The sequence below is a fragment of the Haliotis rubra genome, unplaced genomic scaffold (assembly GCF_003918875.1).
Source record: "Haliotis rubra isolate DU_JTF1 unplaced genomic scaffold, ASM391887v1 Scf125, whole genome shotgun sequence".
Taxonomy (NCBI): Eukaryota; Metazoa; Mollusca; class Gastropoda; order Lepetellida; family Haliotidae; genus Haliotis; species Haliotis rubra.
In genome coordinates this window covers 1,203,427-1,224,413 of record NW_025765170.1, presented here as the reverse complement: position 1 = coordinate 1,224,413, position 20,987 = coordinate 1,203,427, and the positions used below count along the sequence as shown (strand labels likewise).

Sequence of the window (20,987 nt, the reverse complement as noted above, 5' to 3'; positions counted from 1 at the left end):
CCACCACGCTAAGCTGCATTTTCATGCGCCAAGGTCAGCTGACCTTGGTGGCAATATAGAGCAGCAGTTTCTGTGACCAAAATAATGATAAAAACCAACTGAGAACTAGGAAAATATTATTCAAAACCCCAGTCTACTGAACATGACTATTTTATGTAAATTGTATACATATAATACCTTGTAACAGTATCATTACATATACGCTTCCAAAGTATCTTGTCTCTTTATTATTTCTTAATTCACTGATAAAATAACAAAACAATATGCTGCAATCCAATTCGTTCCTCATATATAGTAGCTGGGACATTTTTTGGGTATCCATTTTGAAACCGGATGGTGAAACCATCCACTCGTTTATAAAAATAGAATTTAGTTTCACTTTGAAACGATGTATCCGAAACTAGACACTCGTTTATGACAGGAGAAACCAGTTTCAGGAACCAAAACCAGTTTCGCAATAATCGAACAGGCCCTTAGAAACTGTGACACATTAGTTTCAGCTAAAACAAAGCACTCGCATTGCAATTTATTACAAGTACCTTTTATGTTATAAATAATATAGATAAGTAGAAAAAAAATCATAAACATTCATTAACGATGGTAAAACATTGTACAGAGTATATGAGCTGTTGCAAGGGAAGGGTTTCAACAACGTGACAGTCTCATATAGTTCAGAGCGTAACGTTCGAAAGACCGTTATTAATCATGTTACATAGTTGAATAACGGTTCTATTTGATTAAATACTTATGTATCAGCAAGGTAAAAAAGGAAACCAGATCATTATGATTCCTAATTATTCATAGTTCTTCACCTTCGACGAAATCAGTCTGCCCAGCTAAAAACATCTGTATCACATTCATATCATAAGGCGTCACTTCTTGCACTGAAACGTAAATGTCAAACGTATCAATTTCATTTCAAATCTATATTGATTACCCAAATCACTACAGACGGGTACAAGATCACATATTCATAACAATTACAAAGCAATGAATAACGTGATCTCTTTTGCGGTTTCGTTTTAACTTCATTCTTATTGCACGAGATGCAATTACAATAGAATAAGTCAGTTTGTTATCATAGGAACATTGGAAGTATACAAGAGTGACTTGTATTTCTACAGTGTAGGCACTTCACAATAAATGTGCAATGTCCTTAGATCTGGAGTTTGGAAATGTGTTGCCATTAGAAGGACACTGGGAACTAGGATGGTAATTAGATGTGCAAAAGCAGATAATGGATATGTTAAGGAACTTGCATGCAAAGCAATTCTCAAAATAGGGGGTTTGAGTATGACTGTGTGCGCGTGCGTGCGTGCGAGCGTGTGAACGTGTGTCTGCGTGGATGTGGTTGGGCGTGTGAGTGTGTCTGGGAGAATGAGGGTGTGTGTGTGTGTGGAGGTGTGTGTGTGTGTGTCTGTCTGTCTGTCTTTGTGGATGGGAGTCTGCCTGTGCGTGTGTGTCTGCGTGGATGGGGGTGGACGTGTGTGTGTCTGCGTGGATGGGGATGGACGTGTGTGCGTGTGAGTGTGTGTCTGCGTGGATGTGTGTGTGTTTGTGAATGGGAGTCTGCCTTTGTGTGTGTGTGTGTATGTGTGTGTGTCTGCGTGGATGGGGGTGGACGTGTGTGAGTGTGTGTGTGAGTGCGTGTATGTGATAGTTAAAACATTTGGTGGTTGAGGGGTGGGCGTGAGGGATCGAATGTGATGCACATGTATACAGATCACTACAAATCACTATCATCACTGATTCCCTCAGATCCGTTCTTGCAGTTTTCATGACTTTTAAGCCTTTTATGTACTATGGGACCTGATATCAGTGGATAAACTCGATGTCGTTGTCTGTTGCTGCTGTTATTTATTAACACTTACTTGTCTGATCCATACAGACTAATATGTTTTTAGAATCATTATAATACTTCTTTATTGTACTGGGGCGGCGGGATAGCCTAGCGGTTACAGTGTTTGCTCGTCACACCGAAGACCTGGTTTTGATTCCCCACATAGGTACCATGCGTGAAGCCAACTTATGGTGTTCCTGCCTTGATTTTGCTGCAAAACGTTTAACACTAGTCTAAACACCATCACTCACTCTTTATACGCTGACAACATTTGTCATACATGTACAAATTCTTGAACATATGTTCAAATCAAATAAGTAACACATCTGACTTTCCATATGAAAACACGCAGTACCATTTTCAAACATGATATCGCTTTTTCCAGAGGATAGCTCTGTTCCTCATCTTATGATCTGTTGATCTTATGATCACCAAAATCCAACTGCACTGAAAAAAGCAGGTTTGCTATGGAATGCAGAACACAGATTGAGCAAGGACCGATAATAAAGTACAGATCCTTGAAATCTATGACAAGCTCAATCACTTTGGTAATTTCAGCCACTTTGACAGTCCTTCTGTCGATGCACAGAAGGACCACGTGTTGTCAACATAACATTTTGTCTCTCGAACCCCACGGTGTTGGCATTGATTTAATACTTGGAAACAACAAACAACGGGTTTTCACGAACCCTCGTTCTCGTTTACAGTTTCGCCATTGACCATGTTTACCTCGATGATGAATTTGTTCGTTAAACAGTGAACCCAGTTGAATGCGTACATAAACTGACATTCAAAAGAAAGTATACACTTGAAAATTGATTTGAACATACGTTATCAAAACGTTCCTAGTCGTTTAGGGGCAAGGCACAGATATGATACCCATACCCAAATCCATTACCATCGAATTACCATCCATTACCATCATTGTACACAATAACAATCAAAAGCGTAGACTTTCTCTCGAGAGACCTATGCTTGCTTGTAATGGCTCGAGAAATGAGTGAGTGAGTGAGTTTGATTTTCACAATATTCAAGCAATATCACACCGGGGGACACCAGAAATGGGCTTGACGCAATGTATCCATTGTGATTTTACAGTGTAGCAGTTCGCCTTGGAAACATCTAGAACATACATGTATTTGTCACACAGAATAGCTCATATGTGTGAGAATGTGAGTGATTGAGTGAGTGAGTTTAGCAATATTCCAGCAATATCACCGCGTTGGACACCAGAAATGGTCTTCACACATTGTACCCATGTGGGGAATCGAACCCGGGTCTTCGGCATGACGAGCGAACGCTTTAACCACTAAGTTACCCAACCGCCCCGTCTCGAGAAGCGAGGAAGTAGAGGTGTAATGTCGTTTTAAACAAATGTGTTATATTACGACGTGTCATCTGGGAAGAAACCCCAAAATATTTATGGGCATTAGACATTTACCATTGAGAACATTCAGTAAACGTTTGTGTAATGCTGAACTTTACACTGGTATTACCACTGATGTTTTGTTTGTTGGTTAAAGCCGCATTCAGCAGTATTTCGCTATATGGCCGCGGTGTGTAAATAATAGAGTCTGGACCAGACAAGCCAGTGATCAACAGCATAAGCGTCGATGTACACAACTGGGATACGATGACATGTGTCAACCCAGTCAGCGAGTCTGACCACCCGATCCCGTTAGTCGCCTCTTACGACAACTATGGGTTGCTGAAGACCAATTCTAACCCTGATCTTCACGGGACACTACTGATGTCGAATCTAGTGTCATGGATAATCCGTAAGAAGTGTAATGGATAATCCGTAAGAACAGTGACAAGCTAACTTGCATAAAACGTTTCAGATTTTCGGAGCTAATTAGATATTTGTATGCATTTAATGATCGATCTTAACTATTAAGAGTAATTAATTTAACCCACATTTTAACCGTGTTTAAAGTGTGACTAATCCATGCATATTTTATATTGCCAAACTGATGTGCGTTGGTTTTCCTTGATCGATTTCAATTTTCAAAATGGCGACACCATGTTTGTTGTTTAACATCTGAAGCGCAAAAATAAGCGCGAGTTAGACACTAGATTTGTTGCAATTATCGAGATGACGATACGAGAACATGTGCATGACTACAAGCAGCCAAATGGCATGTAGTTCCTGAAAGCCAATCTCTGAAACGTTATTTCCTTGGAAAGGAAAATCTGGAAACATTTCTGATTCACTAAATGCATGTCCACACAACCATGTCTGGTAAAGGGATTTGCACCCCCGATTAGTAATATGGTACGACAGATATATAAATGAGATACTGTGGGAAGGTGTCACGTCACATCGGCCCCTAATATACAAATACGCATGCGTGGGAGAAAGTTTCAAATTACGATCAGAAACTTATATCCGGACTGTGTTCAGACGAGTTCAGACCCATGCATACACAGACATCTATGCGTTATCTAAGTGGATGCCTTTGAATTACATACCACGTACACCTATCGACTGGTTAGGTCAGTTTCTTTCTACATACACACACAGTACACCTATGCGTTATCTAAGCGGATGCCTTTGAATTACATACCACGTACACCTATCAACTGGCTAGGTAAGTTTCTTTCTACATACATACAGAGTGACCTGTCTAGGTCCTTACGTATCTTAGTAATACCACGTACATCTATCAGTCGGCTAAGTCAATACTTCTACCATCTGAATCATTAGATACATGCTTACAAAACCTTTTTACCTGCGTACCCTGTATCTCCCGTCGTGGCGTTGTATGTCTTAAACCAATAACAGCAACATGTACACGATTCAATCTCCTATTTATCTTTTGAAGGATGAAATCAATAGGACTACCAGCGTGATAGAGTGGCCTGGGAGACAATTATAGACGGTGATTTGAGGAAGATCTCTCATGCTAAGATGTGCAGTAGGGTCAACGGGACATGGATGAGGCCATGGAGGATGGCAGAAGCTTCTCACCCAATAAGTTCTTCAAACTAGCTGTGCTGAGCCAATTTGGACTCAGCAGCACCAGCAGTTGCATAAGGTTAGGCACAATGAATATCTACACACAAGTAATGAAATTCTGATGAAAACACCATCTCCAATTGAGAACTAATGTCATGCGTCTTTCTTCCAAGTGGGAAAGTGTTCAATATCGGTATCAAAGTGTAGCCATAATCTTAATTAGGAAATGTGCTCCATCAACAGTGAGGCGTGTGTTGCCAGTCTCTTAGCCCATATAATCAATGCGTATTGCAGAAAGAGTATCAGAGATATTTTCAATATGATTCTGGATGATGTCATTTGCTGCTACAAACCCATATCTTGAGTATTGCCCTTAATCGAAGATTCTGACGTAGTTTCTGCATATGACCCCACAAGTATCGTCTCGGGACATATTGAATCGGTAAATACAACACAGAAACCGTTCCTGGGTGAATTTTTTATGAATCACCATTCACACTTCTAAAAAGGGACTACGGTTGGTATTTAATAATCTAACACCACGAAAACAGTTATCATTGAAACATGGCTTTCGGATGTTATTTGGAACGTCTTGGACGAGATCGTATTTTTGACTCCTTAATACATACATTTGGCAGTTCCAACTATTACACAGGTACCACAGTCGTCTGGATTAACGGGTAACACTGTACCATTCTGTATTGGTACCATATCTTCAACATCCCATGCACCCGTGAAGATCCGGGTTAGAATTAATCTTCAGTAACCCATGCTTGTCGTAAGAGCCGACTAACGGGATCGTGTGGTCAGGCTTGCTGACTTGGTTGACACATGTCATAGGTTCCCAATTGCGTAGATCGATGCTCATGCTGTTGATCACTGGATTGTCTGGCCAGGACTCTATTATTTACAGACCGCCACCATATAGCTGGAATATTGCTGAATGCGGCGTAAAACTAAACTCACTCACTCAGCATCCCTTGCAAAGGAATCTGGTGGTCATTCTCTCTGACTTCGTTGATGCTGATTATGTCAGTTATTTCCCTTGTCGATTATTTAAAGGCCGCTGTCATATAGCTGGGATATTGAGCTAAACAAACAAACAAACAAACAAACAAACAGTCCTTATCTTGGGGGATCATCACAAAGAGCTGATGGAACATCTTCCCTAAGGATGAAATGGAAATGAATCTACGAAGATACGGAGTCGGAAATATTTGTAACATATACCCTGTTCCATATTACTGCCCATGACTGGCAAAGAGGATACCAAGAAACTTCCTTATGAATATAGCGTCTCAGTAAATGAATGCAACCTTCCCCATAATTCCATAAGGAACCAGTTATATTATTCTGACTATATCATAAACAGTTGTTTAGGAATTGCAATGCAACAGTGATGAAACACTGTGTTCACTAAAAGGTGTCCCACCTATGAATCCCGTCACAAACACATGCGAAGGAAAGCGAAGTGCCAGAATGAAACAACACGGGTACACAATGACACCAGTTTGGTCACATAAGCGTCAAAGTTGGACATTTTCTCCACACATTACCCACAAAACTCATCAGCGCTGCCATAAGTGTAATATGAACATTGATTGATAAGACTGGGAATCTGTACAATGACTGACAAAGATTGGAATCTGTGCAATGACTGACAAAGATTGGGATCTGTAAAATGACTGTCAAAGATGGGAATGTATTACAATTACTGTCAAAGATGGAAATCTGTACAATGACTGTCAAAAATGGGAATCTGTACAATGACCGTCAAAGATGGGAATCTGTACAATGACTGACAAAGATTGGAATCTGTACAATGACTGTCAAAGTTGGGAATGTATTACAATTACTGTCAAAGATGGAAATCTGTACAATGACTGTCAAAAATGGAAATCTGTACAATGACCGTCAGAGATGGGAATCTGTACATTGACTGCCAAAGATTGGAATCTGTACAATAACTGTCAAAGATGGGAATCTATACAATGACTGTCAAAGATGGAAATCTGTACAATGACCGTCAGAGATGGCAATCTGTACAGTGAATGTCAGAGATGGGAATATGTACAGTGACTCTATAAATCTGAACCTTTTCAATGACTGTCCTACAATGACCGTCCAAGATTTGAATGTGTGCAACGAATATCAAACAAGGGAATCTGTACAATCTGACTCTCAAAGATTATTGTCAACGATGGAAATCTGTACATTGACTATCGCAAAGTACTGTCAAAGATGGGAATCCGTAAAATGACACTATCAGTACTGTTAAAGATGTACAGTACCTAAAACTAAAAACAAACTGTAATCCTCATTAAATAATGATACGACCAGGTATCTACCACAACATCTATTATAGCTAAAATACCTGGAATTATCATGAAACAGCCCTCCTGTTATCAGAAATTTGCGGTCCGCTGCAAATGATATTGGACCGCTCAACCTTAACGACGGGCCACTATCAGTTCTGTTGTCAAGTGACGTCATAGTTCGACATTAGTGGCTTTCGACTGGCAGATATTCTGGGTCAAACAAGTCAAAGCAACCCAAATTCCCGCTTTAAATAGCGGTAATATTGGCTTTCTTGTTGGTGCTAACCTTAACAATTGCACTATTAAGACTGTTGATGGACCAAAACCGAACACTGTCATAGCTTGTCATGTTGCAGGCTATGGTCTTGTCAAAGGCCAAGGTCGAATATCGTCATTTTCTGTTGTGACGTCACTTGAATTGTTCGATGACGTAATTGCATTCGGGCAGTCAAGCCCGTAAGAAGTTGGTTTTGGGTAAACTTACAGTCAAATTCCTTCATTGTTTCCTTTTTCTTTTCAACACAAATTCCATGTATTTTAGCAATAATAACGGTAATGCTATTTTTGAGGGCATTATCATTTGCAGAAGCCCTCGGTCTTTATCAACTGCCCTCCTTCGTCGGGCAGTTAATGGAATACCTCAGGCTTCTGCAAATGATAATGCCCTCAAAAATAGCATTACCCTATAATATTATACCCTCTTGCTATTATATCCTCTAACCCGTGAAGGTCCGGGTTAGAATGAACCTTCAGTAACCCATGCTTGTCGTAACAGGCGACTTACGGGATCGGGTAGTCAGGCTCGAATGACCTGGTTGACACATGTCATCGGTTCCCAATTGCGTAGATCGATGCTCATGCTGTTGATCACTGGATTGTCAGGTCCAGACTCGATTATTTACAGACCTCCGCCATATAGCTGGAATATTGCTGAGTGCGGCGTAAAACTAAACTCACTAACAATTATATCCTCTTATCAGTCAACTGTGAAGTTATTAAGTTACTGACATTCAAAGTTTCAAGCTTCACAACAGAATCAAATACTTACAGTAAATAAACATTCGAGGTACATGCGGTTTCGATATTGCGGAAGTGGAACGACAACGATAGCCACAGGAAAAGTCGGTTAAATCGTCTCTTCGCCATAACCTAGTTGAAATGATATGATCGTTCGCCTGAATTGAATTCACAACCATAAATCTCTTCCGAGCTGCGGTCGATACACCCACTCTGACTACATGCGATATACATAATATTTTGTCAGTTCAATATCAAATGACATCTGCACACTACAACCGCAATGGCAGCGATGGATTGTGAACAGTCTTAACTTACTGCACTAAAATTACAAAAGTGGTATATCATGAGACAAGATTAAGAGTGAACACCATTTACGCCAACGCATGGTGAAAAGGATGTCGTACGTCGTCGTGATGTATGGCATGCCGATTCATGCACCCGACTACAATCAGCAAAGTGTTCCAAGAGCTCTCAATTCACCGTCTGGAAGAATAGGGGCATGCTTTTGACAGGAAATGACACAATACATCTTCGGTTTGTCGTTCACGCACACCGTTTGGAACTAAAAATCCATAAACCTACGTTTTTAAAACAGTCAGAAATGAGCCAGCTGTTACGTGCTGTCTGTAGCCGTTCGCCGTTTTACAAGGAAATATCTATTAGTATTCCATGGACTGTGCTTTATCACCATGTCAGAGCCCCAGAGGCATAAAGCGGTACATTATTCCTGTTATTGATTTCTTTCAATTATAAATAATATACGTTCCTTTGGGTTTACGTAAATACATCGATATCATTTACAAAAAAACCGCATTTAAAATGTTTTAATTTAATATTTCGTCATTGTTGTCACAAACTTCCACCTTCTCCCATCACTCCGACTCTATATCAGATAGACAATTATTCTGTTGATTTTTGCTTCGACCATGGGATACGTATAATTATATTATCACAGCAGTAATTGATTCGTGTTTAAATATACATCCCTTCGCGGGTACGTTATTGAGTTTAGATACGCTACAATATAAAGTCATGTTCAAATATTAATATTCAGCATTGTGGGGATCCAGCGACCTTGACTACTAGCACCACGCCATCGGGATCCTGGCTCTCTGGCCAAATAGACAATTCCTCGATAGACTCTTCAGAAATTTGCCACCAGAAAATCGTTTTCCGAGGGCTGAATACCATCTTCATAATCAGTGCTATTTTTCATCCAGTCAATCAAAATTTGACAGAACAATCAATGTGTTGGAGACTCGGTGATTTTCTCGCATCTAAAACAATTAGTATTAGTCTACCGTGAGCTGTGTCGCCAGGGGTTCATACAGGCAGACCCTTGCTGTGGTTGCTACAAGACAAAGTCCTTAAGACCTCTTAGTTTCAACAGACTAACTCGCATCAATTTACTATAGGAGATTTTGCCAGTTTTATTGATAGTGAAGTGCCCCTTGTGCGTTTGGCGTTAAAGACGGACGTACTAAATCACGAATATTTTCTCAACTTAAATCACTTTGTCCAAGGGATATTTTTAGATGGATGGCAGGGTTATATTTTAGCATTATGGAAATTGTGCACTTTAAAGCCACGGAATTGTCATTGGATCATGAACGCAGGTCATTTGGGTTTTCAAGATATAAACCAATTTATTTGAGAATTATTATAATGTTTGAGATAAATGTCTTGAATCTGACGTTTCGGTGGTTTATGTAATATTTCAACTTGGACGTTTTCAAGTGAGTGCATATTTGTCAAATGACATTTGGAACAAGACGTACCGGTTTCAAAAAGGGACAAATTCGTTTCTCCAAATAATTTCAAAGTAGCAGATGAATATTATGTAAGACGGCACATGCATTGTGCGATGAAAGCTAATGAAACAAAATGAACTCATTATCTTGAAACAGTATCTGTTTGTCTAATGCCACGTGTGAAGCATATTTCTGGTGTCCCCCGCCGTGATATTGCTGGTATATTGCGGCGTAAAACTTTACTCAGTCAGTCAGTTTATCTAATGTCAGTATGACATTGCTTTTCCTATTTCCACACTAAGCAACCGGTCTCCCGGCCTCTACAACCTACTAGCATATTTATTGTATTTATGGATTCACCCAAACGAGCAGTCTACCTACTCATACCGCACAAAAGCGTAAGCAGAATAGCTTTGTTGAACATCAGAGTCGTAAGTAGCAAAAAACGGGATTTCTTTGTCAGAGCCATTGTCAATGATTCCAAGAATACAGTTGCTAAAAGCAAAGTATCCCTGTTGCTCATCCAGAAGCTTGTGCTTCAGGTTGACAAAGACGAGCGTCCTTTGGTGGGACTCTATCTATCTATTCCTCAATATCTGAAGTTATATCGTGACAATGACATCAATATATGTCATTTAACCATCACGCTGACATGTGACCGCGTCCACCTTAATGTCCACCGGTACCACATCAATGAGCTACTGTTATCAAATATCGAATCAGTGCCTATTGCCCTCGGTTCCAAGGCAAATGTGCCATTGTCTCAAAGTGAGTCTATATATGTCTAGCCTATATACTGGTGTAACCACATGGAAAATTACACATAGCTGTGGGAACGCGTTCGATTTACTCTCTTTGTTCCTGTAATGAGATTTGGGTTGAATTCTTTGTTCCCTCAATATAAATCGCTCTTCACTTGCGATGAGGCAATGCAAAGAGGATCTGAAACAGTCCTGGTAATGGTATCTGGTAGTCTGGATGTTTATTATGTTTACTCAGCATGACCTCTACATTACAGCGGACAATGCAGCTATACACACAGTCTTCATCGTCCATTTGTTGACAATCCCAGCATTCACAGGATTTGTCGTTCCATTTCAATTTGCTCATCACGGTATTTAATAAGGATATTTGATCGGCTGAACTATAAAACGTATATTATGATTGAATTTGAAAATTTAGATTTAATTTACTTCCAACACTTTTTAAATAATTAAAAAATAACAATTTTAGCATCACACTGATCAGGAACTGGATTCAGATATGGATCCAAATTCAGGTCATGTGTCAGAGTACCAAGGATTAGAATTGAAAATGCACGTGGCACTGTATTGATAAGAATTTTATATCAGACATTTAGCCGTGATTTCCTAACTTTATGGAAAAGGTTATGTCTTTCGTGTACCAAGTTTCGGCAAGACATTTTCCTGGTTTATCTGTAATTAAATTTTAGACTTCTAATACTACCTGTATAGTGTCCGACACCATCGTAACATACTGTTATATCCACAAGAACCGAACTAGAATTCCATGCTGGAACACATTAACCACTACGCCACTATTTATGGAACTTGTACTTAAAGCAATCACTGAAGATTCTAGATCCCAAAAGCAAGTAGTATAGGGATGACATTGCATATTATGATTCTGTGTTGTTTGTAGTTTTATATATTTATTTAGGGCTACACTCATCATTATTTCAGATATAATTCCAGAAGATCCGTTAATAATTGAGTCTAGTGATTGACATCATGAGCAACGATAAATGCAACTTGAGAACGATAGCATGCAATTTACCCAATCACCCTACCAGATTGTCCGGCCCATACAGTAACCCCATACGGCATCTCAGCTTGCAGGTGATCTGTATCCTTGCCCGAAATTCATACTGAATTCATGTACTGACATACGCGCTTCACTTGCCCACGTGATGAAGAGTAACGGTAAATGGTAATTGCTTTTTTCGATACAACTAGATGATGGTGCTTTTTAAGTTTCAATGTTCATAAAACTAGCCATATATATTCATCATGAAAAAAAGAATGCAGATTTGTCATGCTTGAAACTGACAATATATGTTGGTGAGGTCTGGTACAAACATCAGGCTACCTCGCTGACCTTCAATAATTCAATAATTTCCACACTTTTTCGCGCCCGTCCGATAATTGAGACTGGTTGTTCTCTGGCATTGACGGTCTATATTTAGATTCTTATGAGAATAGGGGCGGTGGGGTAGCCTAGTGGTTAAAGCGTTGGCTCGTCACGCCGAAGACCCGGGTTCGAATCCCCACATAGGTACAATGTGTGAAGCCCATTTCTGGTATCCCCCGCCGTGATGTTGCTGGAATATTGCTAAAAGCGGCGTAAAACCAAACTCAGTCAGTCTTATGAGAATAACTCTGTCTTGCAATAAACTGAAATAGATTTGATGGGCTTTACTTACAGACACGTACCTACTATCTATTTACAACAAACACATCTTAAAATGCCACTTCAAGAGCAAACACATCATTTAAAACAGATGCAATTATTAATGTTGTCGATTCTGATCCACCGAATAGCACTAAGCGCAGCTTATAGAAACGACGGTATTTCAATATGAAGATCAACGTTATCAGAATTGGCTGAAAACCATGAACTATATATTACACCAACAGCACGGATACCCTGAATATTATCATTGACTGTTTACTTACACTAGGAAAGACATCTGGCTAAACAATAAAGATCTAACACCACATTGGAAAATGGTTTTGAAATCACTCCGACGGAAAACAACCGAAACCAGGATTCCTACAGCATTGGAACCGCCGGAGTGACTAAAAGACTCCTCGCTCTCTGCTTTAGTACAACATCTATCGTAGAGTTACAACCATTGTCTGTACGACCACGGTATTGATTGAATAATCCAGTCCATCTCATCTCCAATGAACGATCTCCTTTAACTTACAAGCGGCTGTCTACGACAATAAACACAATTTGTCGACATAAAGCGGAATTCTATTTCAAAAGCCGCGCAAATAAAATCGATTTCAATTAATTTTCATCGAACCAAGAGCCTTGTCAAGGTTTCTTTTAGCGAAGAACAAAGCAGAATTTACAGAGCGAGTGTTTTTTCGCAAAATGCCTCTTTCAACTTTCTCCATTTTTCTAACAAATCCTATCATCTCAGAAATAATTTAGCTGATAGCATCATAATATACAAAGAAGAAGAAATACTTGTGGGTTATAATTAACTAAATGACAAAAGCGTCATTGCAAGAGTAATCGGAGTTATTTCCCTTGGGTGTGATATCTGTACTGCAGCGTACTTCGGACAATGATTCCTTCGCCTGTGTTATAGGTTTCTGAATCAGTTGATGCTGCAGGACTCACCGTGCCGCATCCTCATCGGCGTACACAAACTCGGGGGATATACGTGTGTGAGATTTTGATATGTATTGCAAGTGACATGAAATAAACATTGACATCCCAGTGTGTCTAGACCGACAAAAACTGCAATGTGCATCGATGTAGGCTAGTGCTTTTGTAATTAATCCTGACCTTCATTTGCTTCATTCTTCTGTATCGTATTAATGACTGTGGGCACGAACTGACAGTGCAAATACACGATCGGTGTTCAAGTGATGTCGTTATTTGCTGACAGGGATCCGTCAACACAGAATGAACATTCAGATGTTGAAATCCATGACAAATATACATGATTTGGAGCTACAGCTGATTAAAGTGTAATGCTATAAGTACACATGCATATGTGATATAAAACACATGGGAATTGCCATTGCTTCCGTTGCACTGTGTTTGATTTGTGGCACATGTAAAGCACTGACCCAAATGCACTCCATCGAATCAACACAATTACAGCCCGATATTCGAATTTCCCAACGCAAATCTACAGCCGACATTTAAATGATATCATGCAACTGTAATACAATTAGGTGTGTTTTCAAAAGCGTGTTTCTGAAATTGTTATCATGAAATATGAATGTGGAAATCGCCCTTCAAGTCCAATTCACAAGCACGGGAGTAATCCAGTGTGTTTTGAAACAGTCGCTCTTAAAGGGGCGAGGGTACAATTTTCAGTAGTTCCTAGGCGCTCTTATAAGGACTGTAATACGAGCATTGCATGAAGTAATCCATAGTTGTGCACCTGTTCCCATTGACTTTACGATAGTTTGTGCTGCATTTGTAAATGAAATAGGGATATGGGATAAAAGGTGTTAGAAATGTACTACGCTGGGCGAAATCATCAGAAAGGGAAGACACAAATGCTTTTCAAAAGCGTGTTTCTGAAATTGTTATCATGAAATATGAATGTGGAAATCGCCCTTCACGTCCAGTTAACAAGCACGGGAGTAATTCAAGGCGTTTTCAGTAGTTCCTAGGTTCTCTGATAAGGGCCATAACACGCGTATTGTATAAAGTAATCCATAACTGCATACCCAAAACCGTTGACTTTACGATATGTTAGTACTGCATTTAAACTGCTGGGCGAAATCATCAGAAAGGGAAGACACAAAGGCTTTTCAAAAGCGTGTTTCTGAAATTGTTATCATGAAATGTGAATGTGGAAATCGCCCTTCACGTCCAGTTAACAAGCACGGGAGTAAGTCAAGGCGTTTTCAGTAGTTCCTAGGCTCTCTGATAAGGGCCATAACACGCGTATTGTATAAAGTAATCCATGACTGCATACCCAAAACCATTGACTTTACGATATGTTAGTACTGCATTTAAACTGCGATAGGAACATATGGGGTAAAATGTGTTAGAAATGTATAACGCTGGGCGAAATGATCAGAAAGGGAAGACACAAAGGGTATTCGTTAACATTAACATTCCATTACCTGCATGACAACAACGGCTGTATTTTAAACTCAAGGATGTTTGAAGTGTCGTGGAATGCCATTGTTCTGAACAATATATACAAATGTAATCAGCTTTATTACCTCTTTCAACGATTTACATCATATTCATTGCTTTAACAGAAACTCTATACTTAATTCCTCTTTGGAAACTAGACCAATAAAAACTTAACCTTTTTATTTCAATACACGACCAAATTTGTAACGTTATATTGGTGTTGGCATCACTTTATACCACCAGAAATTGTTCCAGAAATGATCTACGGCAACAAACATTATCAATTAATTATTGATATAAACATTGGTACGTATGGTGCTCTGGGATGTTAATGGTGTCTGAATGACAACTACTGTTTATAACATTCAAATTCTGATATATTTCTTGTTGACGTAAGGACATTGGGGTAGCTTAGTGGTTAAAGCGTTCGCTTGTTTCGCTTAAGACCCGGGTTCGAATTCCCACATGGGTACAGTGTGTGAAGCCCATTTGGGTGTCCCACGCCGTGATATTGCTGGAATATTGCTAAACGCGGTGTAAAACCATGTTCACTCACTCTGGTTCACGTAGACAAACATTAAGTAATCATTTCGAAACACACCAAAAATGTTATTAAATCTGTACAACCGTCACTTAATATCATTCCAAATTGGTTAAGTTTTGCAATCGCATTACTGTTTTAATAGTAAATTGGGAATCACAATGCAACAAAATACAGCAATCTTTTTAAAAATGCATCTAAAATTGGTAACTATACCACAGGAATGAAAAACAATTTTCCATCGATCTGGTACAAGTAGCTATAGTAAACCATTTATCATGGAAATAACGTCTCCTAGCCTTCCATGATTTCGTAATCACGATATTGAGGATAGTTATGATCAATTACTTTACGTCCAATTGTGTAAAGATAGTAAAGGCGGCATTTGTGGCATTAAAGTTCGACTGCCGTTTCTATGGCAAATGGCTCTAACGGGCAGAGCGTGTGGTTTCGATTTCACATACATCCCATCGAGACGTGACTCTACCTTATGTCATTTTGTCGATGCTCATTTCAAATCAATATACACGGTATCAATCAAATCTGGAGCCTTTCATAGACGCAACTACATAGAAGAGATAGGAATCTGTCGCATACTACGATCGCTATGAAATATATTTCCGTGTACAAGCTCGATAAAGACTGGTTTAGCGTCTGTCTATTCAAGTGAAATATGGCTGACGTTTTAATGTGCATGTTTTATTTACCAAAACATGTCCGTTATAACGGCCATATGGTCAGAAGAAACATCTTATATTTCAAACAAACATGCAATCACCTCTTATCAACCTAATGCAGACATATACACGATCTGCCCTCGAAGACCTTGATTATGTTTAAATGTAGACACGGTCGACATCGGTAACATCGACCATAGACAAACTCATATCCGGTGTACTCAAAAAGAGAAACTCAGACGAATGGAACAGAAATCGGAAATAAACGAAATTGGATTGGAGTATACACTTAATTAAAGACAACGGTACCGGGATATGGAGTCCGTGAAGAGCGTCACCAGATTTTCTTGCACGACATGTGATTAAAACATGGACTTTATTACACGTAAATCGCACTCGCTAAGAGTGGGTGGTTTAATTACAACCGTCTTAGACTGAACTGATTGTAAGTGCATGTGTATGTGTATGGTTGTCGGTCTGGGAGGGAAGGCGCGGCGAGGTCTTCCGCCCTTAACATCGAGACTTTGTGGGCGATTAACATCCGTTCAATAACACCTGGCTGGTAAATGGCTGCTATTGACGCATGTACATTTCAGATATCTTGTCAATGACACAATGACTGTGCTTATTTATATGCACGGATTATCACTAGGCATTCCAAGAGTGTAGGATTGCTTTTTATGTGTTAATAACAATTTACCAGGTTGATGAATGATCATTCTAAATTGTAAATATGAAACATGGGATTTACCCCAGTGTTATAGCTCTTGATAGGTATAGTGTTGTATGGAAAAAACACTAGTGATGCCTACACTAGACGGTGTCGATCAAATTAAGTTGGGTTATGCATAGAAATTGGATATTTGTACTGATTGTTTATCTGGATAGGCAGAGTGCTGTTTTTAAATATATATCTTATTATAATAGATAATACTGCTGTTAGCTATGGAGGGTTGTAGGTAAACACATTTATTGTACTTGCAGTATAGGAATATATGACATGGATGTATAAGAGATAGTTTAACTATACATGGTATAGCTATGGTGTTAGAGAGTGCTGCGTATAAATATGGTATATGAAATTCTCAATAGATACTTCAATATTTTTTAAGAATTATAGAAAGCATAAATCATTTTGCCTCGCTACATTTATAAGCAGGATTTTATACCAGGGGTCAATTTGTTTAACTCAAATGAACAGCAATTTCGAAGGCATATTCGAAATTTCTAACGTATATCTTCATGTATTTTCTAATTCTATTTGCCAAAGTAGCAAGTGCGATATACACATGCTTTCATCACATTTTACAGTTGTCTGACGATATTGGGAAAACACGACGCATGACCAGGTACGTTCTACCTTTCCCGACAACGTTTGATTAAATAAATGTGAAGCTTCACATGATTAATATATCACATATCACTGAAAACAGCATTGTTTTACACCATGGGTGATATACCATTTATATTATGATTATATGGGTGTTCACTTGTCAACTATGGACATCTGTTGCGTGGTTACCGATACCAGGAATCATCAGCGTTAGTAGAGGTAACCGTTTCTTGCTTGAAAATTCGATGCCAGAATCTAAATATAACCATTTTCGCTGTGTTCTTAAGTCTTTCCAAACATTTTTTATTGTCTTGGCAAACTAAACTAAAAGTGGTCGATCTAGACACCTGTGAAGCGTTTAACGGTATTGATCAGCAGAAGCTGTTCAGTTGGCCGATATCCACGTCACTAGTTCAGCTCGATGTGCAATGCCAACGGCAGATCTTCGTGATATTTAAGCTTTCATAAAGCCATCTTAGGTTTTGCAATCTAGCGGAGGAACGTTGAATGTTCCAATGAATCTTTATCCAGTATCAACCTAAATAACATTTTACATAGAATTTAGCCCCTTTTTATACAACCATTTACCATTTCCAAAGAGGATAAATATTCTACCCTATTTTCTTCATATTCACCACGACGTATCAATTACAGGATGATCGGGAATAATTTGGAACTGCCATATTCTCACAGAGTGTATACTACCACTCGGCATTGCCCATTAGTGAATGCAAATTCAAGCGTTAGACATGTAGTGCTAGATAGGTTAACGATCGTCGTTGAAAGTCATGGAAAGGCTGGAAAATCCCACTCTCTTGCGTGTAAGTCATCTTATCAAGCCTTTTGCGTGTCAGCGACAGCAGAGGCGATCTCCCATATCGCCTATAAGGCATATCAAACCCAGATATTAATGAAATACGAACTAATACTCATCTTTATATTAAATATCGATACCTTGTCCATGCGAATGTAAATACGTCATAGATTTCAAGTCAGGTCTCTTCAGCCATAAACATTTCAAACCACTAAATCCTGAAATACGGACTCCCAATATGCTCTTAAAGGAATACTGGTTAGGAGGGGCTCTTCTGCGGTTGAGTGTAAGAGAGGGAAGTAATAACAATTATTCACCTCTTTGTGAGGGAGGAGATCTATTCGCTTTGAAATCCGAAACTTCTGACTTTTTCATTTGCACAGATTCGCGTTCAAGCAGCGAATTGCATGCGGTCGTAGATTCAACTGTTTGAAGTTGATGTTAATTCATGCCTAATTGGATTCTAATTCGAACAGTTCCTGTGCCAGAAAAGAACTGAAAATGACACTTTTGAACCTAATCGTTTTTATGCTTTATTCAAAATGTTTTCTGCGTGCAGATCACGAGCGCGTTAATTTAGTTACAAAACAAATGATGGGGTTGAAAGTTATTCTGTCGTCTTTGTTTTTATTGTTGATGATAAAAAGCAATGTTTTCAAAGCACTCGACGCTTGGAGAAGGTCGATCAACGTTCAAGCATGTTTTCTAAAGGTTAGCAAGCTGTGTCAACTGTAGTTAATACTATCACTCCTACCTTGCAACCTTTTCAACAAACGTTCAATAGAATCCCTGTATTGGACATGTTAGAGAAATCTTTATGTATCGACCTGCTTACCATCGCCGTGCTTGAAGTTTAAAAAGCAAGTCACCCACGATTACAATCACTATACAAATACCATAGATCAATAAAACACAGATGCCGTAAAACTCACCTGGAGAGAGAAAAGTTACTCCTCTTTTCGCTATTTCAAGTTGGAGTATCTCCGTGAAGAGTTCTGACAAAGCAGTAGATCCCTTGGTCTATTAACGATAAATCTAATCTGTCCGTCTGCTTTAGATTCACCCACATCGATCTATGCCCAGCACTGATGCCGACACTATTCAAGATGGGACATCACTTGCAATACTGGGTTCGAGGTTATTCCAGTCGTAGCCAATGAGCGACGCCGATACAAGGCTATTCACTGCGGGACCACCTCCTCTCGTGCTGGTGTCCGTCACGAACACATATCCTTGTCAAGCCCGTGGATGAAATCTGCTCAGGCCTGGAAACTGCCTTGGGAAACGTTAAGGGAGATCTTCTAGTTTAAGCGAGTCAACGGCGTTCTTGAAGGAAACATCGCCTCCGCTGTAATTGATCCTTGTGATGTCAAAACTGAAGGTGGAAAAAGAGATTCTGATTCACGTTATTTGACACCGTTCGATTCCGTGGGAAAATAATCAAATCATTTTACTGATAATTGTGTCATTGCCAACTTGCGATTGAGCCGATAACAGTTTGCCACTTAAAGTGATTCGGAAGCAAACACTATATCAGAGCATCCCTTTTTAACTTCCCCCAGTAACCACAAGATTCGGCGTCTGATGCAGGAGCTGTCCTTTACTTGTCAAACACATGACCGATCCGTCATCTTGTCCAACTTAGCTCAGATCAATACCATTCTTTATAATCGCAGTATGTTGATGTTCCGTCACGATTAAACGAACATTTACCCCATCAGCTGAAGGGGATATTTCGGGTTAAAGAATGGTCATGTTCATGCGGACTAGGAACAAACCAGAATAGAACTACACTTTTCTAATTTGTTGTCCAAGTGTATGGTCAAAAATCCGATTTTCCGTTTTGCAGTCAAGTAGTATCATATGATTTTTTGTTTGGTTGGTTGTTTTTTGGGTTTTTTTGTTTAACGGTGCACTCACCAATATTCTCGTTTTGTAATGGCTGCTTAAAAATAACCAGATAATCCAATGATTGATGTTTAAGAGCCGCGGTCCACGGTTTTGGATTACAGTGGTATACAATGCAGTCAAGGAACCCGACCACCTGATCCACAGGGCCACCTTTAACGAAGAAGTTCCTGGGGATCTGTTGCATCACAGAGTACAATCAAACGGATGAAGCAGGGAGACTGTCACATTTTCAAGGTACTATTATGAGAGCAAGTATTGTGTTTTTTTCTCTGAATGTGTATTATCTAACCAAATATATACATTTTATTAATCTATTCTCCCACGGGAATGGTTGTTCGACTTTCCAACGTTTACCATCGGCCTCTTATAAATAGAATCTTCATAAGGCACCTAGACAAGCAGAGGCCATCGTTCGATTCCGACGACATCATAAGCACTATAAAATTTGTGATGCATTTCTGAAAAACTACACCGATGAATGTAAAATAAGTAAAGATATAAAAGATTGTTTTTTGAAACAAGATTTCCAGAATTACAAACATTCGGAAGAAATTATTTCTTAATTAATGTTCTTTTTTAATATGAAATTTAGAGATAATGGAAGCGAAATCTGATTTTATTTGGCCATATTATATTTTCGCAAAATTGCTAATCATAGTTGACGTGCGTATACTTGTTAGAGTATCCAAGTATCCAAGGTTTCACGTCTCGCAGATCCCATGCATTATCAGTTTGAGCGAGTGAGTGAGTTCTACGCCGAGAGAGAGAGAGAGAGAGAGAGAGAGAGAGAGAGAGAGATAGAGATAGATAGAGAGAGAGAGAGAGAGAGAGAGAGATGGATAGAGAGAGATAGATAGATAGAGAGAGAGAGAGAGAGAGATGGATAGAGAGATAGATAGAGAGAGAGAGCAGACGGCAGATAGATAGAAAGAGCTACGGGGGGCAGACAGACATACAGTGAGA

At 39.3% G+C, this 20,987-nt stretch overlaps 1 protein-coding gene across 1 annotated transcript in view; it reads right to left on the bottom strand.

Annotated features, from left to right (window-relative positions):
* The window catches only part of LOC124266361 (probable G-protein coupled receptor CG31760), a 259,647-nt gene extending 240,443 nt beyond the window's left edge, over nt 1-19,204 (bottom strand). Inside the window, exon 1 of the mRNA XM_046701172.1 lies at nt 19,046-19,204. The gene's annotated coding sequence lies outside the window, so the exon portion shown is untranslated. The remainder of the gene's footprint in view (nt 1-19,045) is intronic.
* Between the last annotated feature and the right edge of the window lie 1,783 nt (nt 19,205-20,987).